This window comes from Triticum urartu, unplaced genomic scaffold (assembly GCF_003073215.2).
Source record: "Triticum urartu cultivar G1812 unplaced genomic scaffold, Tu2.1 TuUngrouped_contig_4639, whole genome shotgun sequence".
Classification (NCBI taxonomy): domain Eukaryota; kingdom Viridiplantae; phylum Streptophyta; class Magnoliopsida; order Poales; family Poaceae; genus Triticum; species Triticum urartu.
The window spans coordinates 1-7,884 of record NW_024115243.1 but is presented as its reverse complement, the minus strand read 5'-3'; the positions used below and the strand labels follow the sequence as shown (position 1 = coordinate 7,884).

General features: G+C 40.1%; 1 pseudogene; it reads left to right on the top strand.

The window, feature by feature from the left end:
* The first annotated feature begins 123 nt into the window (after positions 1–123).
* LOC125528107 lies at positions 124–6,718 on the top strand (annotated as a pseudogene).
* The last annotated feature ends 1,166 nt before the right edge of the window (positions 6,719–7,884 follow it).

Sequence of the window (7,884 nt, the reverse complement as noted above, 5' to 3'; positions counted from 1 at the left end):
GTGCCGGCCACATCCGCCTCTGCCGCGGTCTGCTCCACAGGAGCACCACCCGACCTTCACCGTGCTGGACTATATGACGGGTTGGTGACTGGTCGGAAGTCCCACATCACGGACGTGTTCGCGATGACGCAGATCGACGGCCGCATGTGCCAGGTCCTCGATCACCATGGTGAGGGACTCATTATGAGATGATGCTTATGTTCGTTGAATTCCTATTTTATAACATTTTTTAGTTTTTTAATTGTTAGCTTCCTATATGCGTGTAATTTGAGCTTCCCCAGTCCAGGGGTTATTTAGACTTGCTCTACTGTTAAATAAACCGAAACACTTCCAGAGTTCTTTAGATGTTTTTCCCTTCTCTGTAGCAACTAGTAAGACATTGGTTTTATATAAAGGAAACCAGAGAGGGGGCTCTCTTTTTTTCTTCAAAAGAAAGTTGTGATATTGTATCAAAAAACACACAGGTCTAAAGATTACACAAACTAAAATTGGCCATCATTACCATCTCCTTTAACCATCTTAAACAATGCCCAAACTCTTGATTTTCTATACAGAAAGGGAATATGTACCAACTACCAATACTTCACACAATAGATACTTGTCCATGTTTATTAGTCAAGTTTTGATCTTGGTCAAGTACAATGTTATTACTCTGTTAAAAATTGGCGCTGATGCTCTAGTAAGTCTGACAAGCAAGTCATATTGGGATGTATGAGATGTGACAATAGACTTCTAGCTTTATATGCTCCACGGAAATGCATCATTTGTATGATAGCGGTGTTCTGTGATGCAAGGACATGCTCTAAGAATAATATAACACAAGAGTGGAGGTTTGCACTTCTTGCTTTGAAGACTACCATTTATGCACGCCATCAAATTATTTGTTTACTATTGATTTAGAATAATAATTTGCATCTGTCAAACATTCATAAAGTATGTTCTTCAGTTCATAAGTTTGAGCGATGAGGGTTACTTGCCTTTAAATCAATGCTCGGTTGCAATTTTCTTATTCTATACGAGCATTCCTGAATCATACTGTTCTGGTTGATTGGAAGTCAGGTGAACTTGATATTGAACAAAACAATTAAGAGTTGGAACTTGTAACAACATCAAATTACACCTTCACTTTTCTGATGATACAAGTGATCGGTCATTGTTAAGCTTTGAATATATTTTGCCATATGGTATTCTTGTTCTTTTCTCTTCACTGGTCTGCCATACATTTTTGTGATGCAGCATTCTAACAAGGCTCCACTCATTTATTGTAAGATGTTACATTTTCCTCATCTACGAGTTAGAAAAAGAACTTAACACCCATTCTTAATTGTGAAGCACACACATGATTAGGACATAAACTGTTATTCAAGCCTAGAAATTTGTATTATTAATATTAAATACTTTTTAAGCACTACACCTCTGCTGCAGGCAATTCTTTTGGGTTATTCTACTGATGTTGGTATTTCACTTGCAAAGGATGTAGCACTCTGGTCAATGTTTTCAGTTCTGACAATCTTACTTAATTTTCATGCTAGTCACCTAAATGTACTATTCTAGTGGTTAAAGTACAACATATATGCTTGTTACAGCTTGCTCTGTTTTTCTCCCTTACAACCATTTAGTCTACCAACGATCATAATTTATTTTCAATTTCTTCCTTCTGATGTGAACTATAATTTTTTTTCTTAATTTGTCTTCATTTGTAGATGGATGATGCTTTAACAACCAGAAGCATCAGGAGTACATATGGAGAGAAGAAGCGCTTAGCAGAGGCTTCCCTTGCTTACAATTGCAGGAGCAAAACTCATTTGTCTGCATGATAATTTAAATCCTTTGTTGTCGGTCATGTGCTTTAAATGGTCCTGTCATGTTAATCAGGCCATGTATATGGATCAGAGTGGACCAGAAATAGAATACCTTGTGAAATTCATTTTCGCCATCCTATTGAGATGTGGGTGTTTATTACTAGAGAAGCTTAATGTTGACTTTAATTTAGTGTTGCATAATAGTTATAAATGAATTTAGTAGTTTTCTTGTTTAATTGCTAGAGCCCTCTACATTTATCAAGATATATGTTCATTGTATTTACTTCAATCATTTCGATCATTGCGGCATTTCTGTTGCTTGGCTGTGAAGATCAAGCAACAAGACTGGCAAATATAGTTTGTAATAAGTTTAGAAGGTGCTAACCAAGTCTGGAATAAATTATTATTTTTGCCTTGAGGGACAGTTTTCTTTCTGCCATATCTGTTCTATTTTCGAAACATAAGTTTGGCCTGTACATTTAGTTCTTAATTTTTAGAGAGAACATGTACGTTGAGTTGTGCTTGAACCTTGAAGGGGATGGGTCAACTTTCTCACGTACTGAAATATTGACAAGCTTCTAGGGGGATGACATCAACGTTGTGCTAATTTGGAAATGGACGAGTGACTTGAGGTTGTAACTGTAAAAGTCATGTTTTATATTCAAGTGTTGGTAGGGGGGTTTTCGTGAAATGGACATTAAGTGGGAACATGCCCCTCCACCAGAATCTGTACCATTGATCTCTAATCCAGTGGCTTAGGTTGCTTTTTCTATTTTTGCACTGGGAGCTCAGATTCTATACTAGTCACTCCTGAGAACAAAAACAAAAACAGATAAAAATAGTACTACAAACCATGTCAGCACACACGCATCTTATAGTATCAATCCAATGGCTATAACCCCAACCAGGTTGGTCGGTTTGGGTGGGTTGCGAGGGCCGATGACCAACGGGCTCCAGGGCTGGTCGGGGAATACCTGCAGAGGAACGATGATCTGAAATCTGTTGCAGAGCTTGAGAGCGAAGGAACGCCCAAAACCGACAAGCTGGTGGCCAATTTGGCCAGCCGGATTCAGGTGAAGGCTAAGCATGTCCAGGAGCTTGAATCTAAGCAGTACTGTGAGAGGACCAGCTCACTTGGCAGGGTGATTGGAGGAAAAGGAGCCGATCGTCCAGAGATATAATAATGGTTAGTTGCCAACTCTTTCTGTTTATATGTTCTGTGCTTGTGTTATGGTAGAACAACATACTTATATGCCTGCATTTCTTTGCTTTGAGAATTGGGACCTTGCAACTATTTAATGCCTTCTGGGCTTGCATTGTCACCAGGAATCCACAAGATGCAGCAGCTTGCTCGTAGGCATTCTCGGATCATCATCGACGAGAATCAGAAGGTCTGTTTGGAACTGGATTCCAAGATGCATGATCTTGAGTTCAAACCCAAGCAGCTTCATGACCTTGTTGTGCGTAACGACTCTGACAGAAGGAATCTCGATAAGCAAAAGGAAAAGGTACAATGTCCCCCATAAGAAAATCATATGGAAATTAGTTTTGTGTCATCTGTTTTTGTTTGTTATGGATGATATTTGATTTTTTCGGTGCTTCTTTCTAGATTATGCTGCAAGAAAAAATCACTGCAAAATTGCTTTGTAGAAAATATTTCCTGTGTTCAGAACCCAAAAAACATGATATAGACTGTACAAGAACAATGCTCAGGATGCTATTCTCTCCGTTCCTAAATATAAGACCTTTTAGAGATTCCACTATGGACTACACTCACCGCAAAATGAGTGAATCTACACTCTAAAATATGTTTATATACCTTTGTATATAGTCCATAGTGAAATCTCTAAAGGATCTTATATTTAGGAACGGAGGGAGTACTTGAGTCCTCAGCCCAAGATAGAACACATATGCACACAAACGAGAGGCAAATATTTCTTTCAATTTTGGGGTGATTATTAATCAGTAATCCCCCTTTTCTCATAATTACAGAGTTGCACTAGGCCTAATAAACATAAAAAACCTATTGTTCCTCTAGGCTTAAACACAAAAAACACTACCCTAGTGTTCTTTCTGTTACTACTTGTGCCGTGTCTGCTAGAGAAACCAAAAACATGTTGCTGCAAACAAGGTACACTTGCGTTAACATGGGATTAATCCAGAGAGAGACCCGAGGGAAAAATAATGATGTGGTGATCAGGATCCCATGTCCATCTGACACAAACACATGCCATTGAAAAAAATGCATCTTTCTGTTTATTTTTTTTGTCATTAGACATTCCGAAAATTTGAGCAAAATGCATGGAACTTTTTCTCTAGAGAGGGCATGGTGGTAGGTAGGTACAACATATAGATGGCATTAGGTACCCCCTCACTCAGTGTTTATTCATAACACTCATGTCAGGCTGTTGTGGTGACTGGTGAATGTAGAACATGATCAAAGCAAAGTATCTCAAGATGGCAACAACGGAGCAACAGAAGTCCGACGAAAATGTGCTGAAGCTTGTGGAAAAACACAAGGTTTGTGCCTTGATATATTGTTTCACATGAGTTCTTTTGATGCTAATTCATATGATTGTCTTACTGTGCTCAAAATGGCTAACTGTAGAGAGAGAAGCAAGCTACTATAGATGAGATTATCAAGTTAGAGCAGAAAATGGATCCCAGACAGAAGCTTGAGTTAAAAATAAAACAGCTGCAGAGAAAATTGAATGTCATGAAGCATATGCCAGGTGACGAAGACTTCGAATCGAAGAGGAAAATTGATGAACTTAGTGGGGAGCTGCGGGAGAAGTATGATGAAATAAATGAGATGGAATCACTCCATGGGATTCTGCTTATAAAGGAAAGGATGAACGACAATGAGTTGCAAGATGCTCGGAAGAAGCTGATAGATGTAAGTTGGATGTTACACTTGTCCAGTATTTTGTTTGAGCATTTGCACTTGTCTAGTATTTTGTTTGAATTGCATCTTAGAGCTATCAATTGCATATGTTGCAGGGCTTCTTAGATGTTACAACTGGCCAAGCAAATATAGGCATCAAAAGGATGGGTGATCTTGATCGGAAATCATTTGCGATTGCCTGCAAAAATAAAATGGCAAAAGAAGATGCAGAAGTTACTGCTTCCGTTCTTTGTTCAAAGTGGGAGGATGAGATAAGAAATCCAGAGTGGCACCCTTTTAAAGTTGTCGTGGATGGTGGCAAAGAGAAGGTAATAATCTCAGAGTGAATTTCTTGTTCTGCAAACAGTAACATGGTACATCTATGTATAAGTAAATTGTGGTGAAAACTGAGAATCCCAGACACCAAGTTCAGTGTACCCCCCGAAAAATTGGTACTGTGATCTGAAGGGACATAAGTAGCAGAAATTCCCACATTATTAAGGAAAATGGGAAGTACCTAATCTGCTGATCAAAGTATTGTCAATGGTAGAATCCTGCCACAGTAAAAACATATGGACTTACCGGGTTAATGGCTCCAAATAGTGTTATAGGCTTTGAATCTAGCTGTATTTGAGCCTGACACAAAAACATTAGTTTCATTACCAGTTCATATCCTCGCCCTTTCATCAATTTATTACGTCCTTGTTCTTTCATTACATGCAAAAAAGAGAGGTGGAAAACAAGAAACTGTCAGCCACCAGGTGTCACAAGCCAAGGAATTAGATTGTGCTAGATTTTCTATTTTATTTTTGTGCAATAGTTAATATTTGATGGATGCTTGATGAAGGGACGATTTGATAATATAGGAATATGTGTCTGTGCTGACAGTAACAAGTTAGCTAAGCTTCATCTACTTAATTTGGTACCTTGTAGAGATTGGCGTAGCATTGTATTGATACATTGTGATTTGTATTTACCCAAGACTTGCTTTTGTCTTTTTATCGCTTTACTCTGAAATTGACAGTCAGTTCTATGCCAGTCAAGTTATCTGTAATAATTCAGCTTTCAGAACAGAGTCCATCTAGCATTTTATCGTGGAGTTATTTGTGGGGCAACCACACCGTTTCAGATAATAAGCTTTGACACTCGGTAGTCGGTACCCAGTTACCCACATCACAACATGCTAATAACTTACCCCCCTCCTAGCAGTATATGATGTACCTTAGTCAGTTAAATCGAGAAAATTAAATAACATTCTCTGCTTGGACTCAGCCGAGGCAAGTTTGTTTCATCTTGTCTTTTACAAAAGAGCGTTCATTGTCAGTTCCTTGCTTGGCTAAGTTAGGCACATCGCATGACTTGGCTGCGCAAATTGGACCTGAGACATTGATACTTGTAGCTCAAAGCTCTGCTGCCATCTGCAAACGCCATGTGTTTTCCTGTACTTTCTGTAGCACACTAGTGCCGCAGGCATGGAAAGGTCCCTGTGTGCGTGTATTTGACATATACTCTTCTCTGCAGTGACACATTACGATGTACTCCAGTAGTAATGAAGTAGGCATGTCTTGCATGAATTCTAGCACGCACAAACAGTTTTTGGTCACCATGTTTTTGATGTACTTTGGTTCAGACAACACCTGGACAGTGCGCAATTCCTGTATGAATGCTTTGCCAGCACAAGGTCCTTCCTTGTGGGGGCGCCAAGTTCTGAAGCTATTGATTAAACAAATTGTTCATCTTCCATTTTGGAACGGACTAGCATCATTTATCTAATGGCGTGCATGTATGCATTGTTTGTCAGGAAATCCTCCGGGAGGACGACGAGAAGCTGCGAGAACTGAAAGAAAAGCACGCCGGGGAGGTGTACGCCCTGGTGACAAACGCGCTGCTCGAGATGAACGAGTACAATCCGAGCAGGCGCTACTCGGTGCCGGAGCTGTGGAACTTCAAGGAGAACCGAAAGGCGGGCCTGGAGGAGGTGGTGGAGTACCTCCTCAAGCAGTGGCGCACCCTCAAGAAGAGGAAGCGCTGAGCACGCTGTGACTGAAGAAGAGCAATGAACTGAACCTTGACCTGCTGCACTGACGTCCCCCGTTGTCTAATGAACAATGTAGATCTGATTGTGACCTGCTGCACTGATGCCCCATATGCCTGTTTTATTTTCTCATGAACGATGATTGTGACTCTTGGTGTCGGTGAACGTACGGTTAGTTATTGGAGTTTAGTGGCCTGATTATTCGGCCTTGACATGAATACTGCTAAATTGAGACTGTGAAGTGCCATTTTAGGACCATGTATATTGTACCGGACTGCTAATTTAAATGGGCGATGACTGTATTTTTATTTAGATGTATGATGACCGGTTCTCTTGTTGATTTAAATGCATGATGTGATTGTCTGGTGCTGGACATGCCTAACAAAACCCTACAATTTTCATGCCCCCTTGTGGATTGGAGCAGATTCGATAGCTAGGGTTCGCCGCAAATATCAGAAAAAGGGGAAAGTGCAGATGTGTGAACCATGACATTGTTGGGGAACGCAATATTTCAAATTTTTTCCTACGATCACGCAAGATCTATCTAGGGATTCATAGCAACGAGAGGGAAGAGTGTGTCCACGTACCCTCGTAGACAGAAAGCGGAAGCGTTAAGTAACGCGGTTGATGTAGTCGAACGTCTTTGCGATCCAACCGATCAAGTACCGAACGCGCGTGAAAGTGCAACTATCCCTAGGTGGTTTTGGTAATTCCTAACAACATATAGCTTATTGAGTTAATGCTATTTCAAGATTAATATCTCAGGAAAGCTTAATGATTGGCATGGCATGGATGAGAAAAGTGAACCCCTCAAAATGCTAAGGACAAAAGGATTGGCTCAAGCTCAAAGCTAAGACTCTACATTTTCTATTTTAGTGATCCAAGATCACATTGAGTCTATAGGAAAAGCCAATACTATTAAGGAGGGATGAGGTGTTGCTTAATGAAGCTCTCAACTATTTTCTCACATCCACATATGACCTCCACACAAAATGCTTAGTGATATGCTCCAAAGCCCTCAACTATTTTCTCACATCCACATATGACCTAAACGAAAAGTCAAACTCGGCCCCACCGATTCTTTCTATCCGGCGCCGCCAAATTCAAATGTCATAGCCACTGCCACAAACCCTAGGAAAATCGGTCTCACCGATAGGGATCTC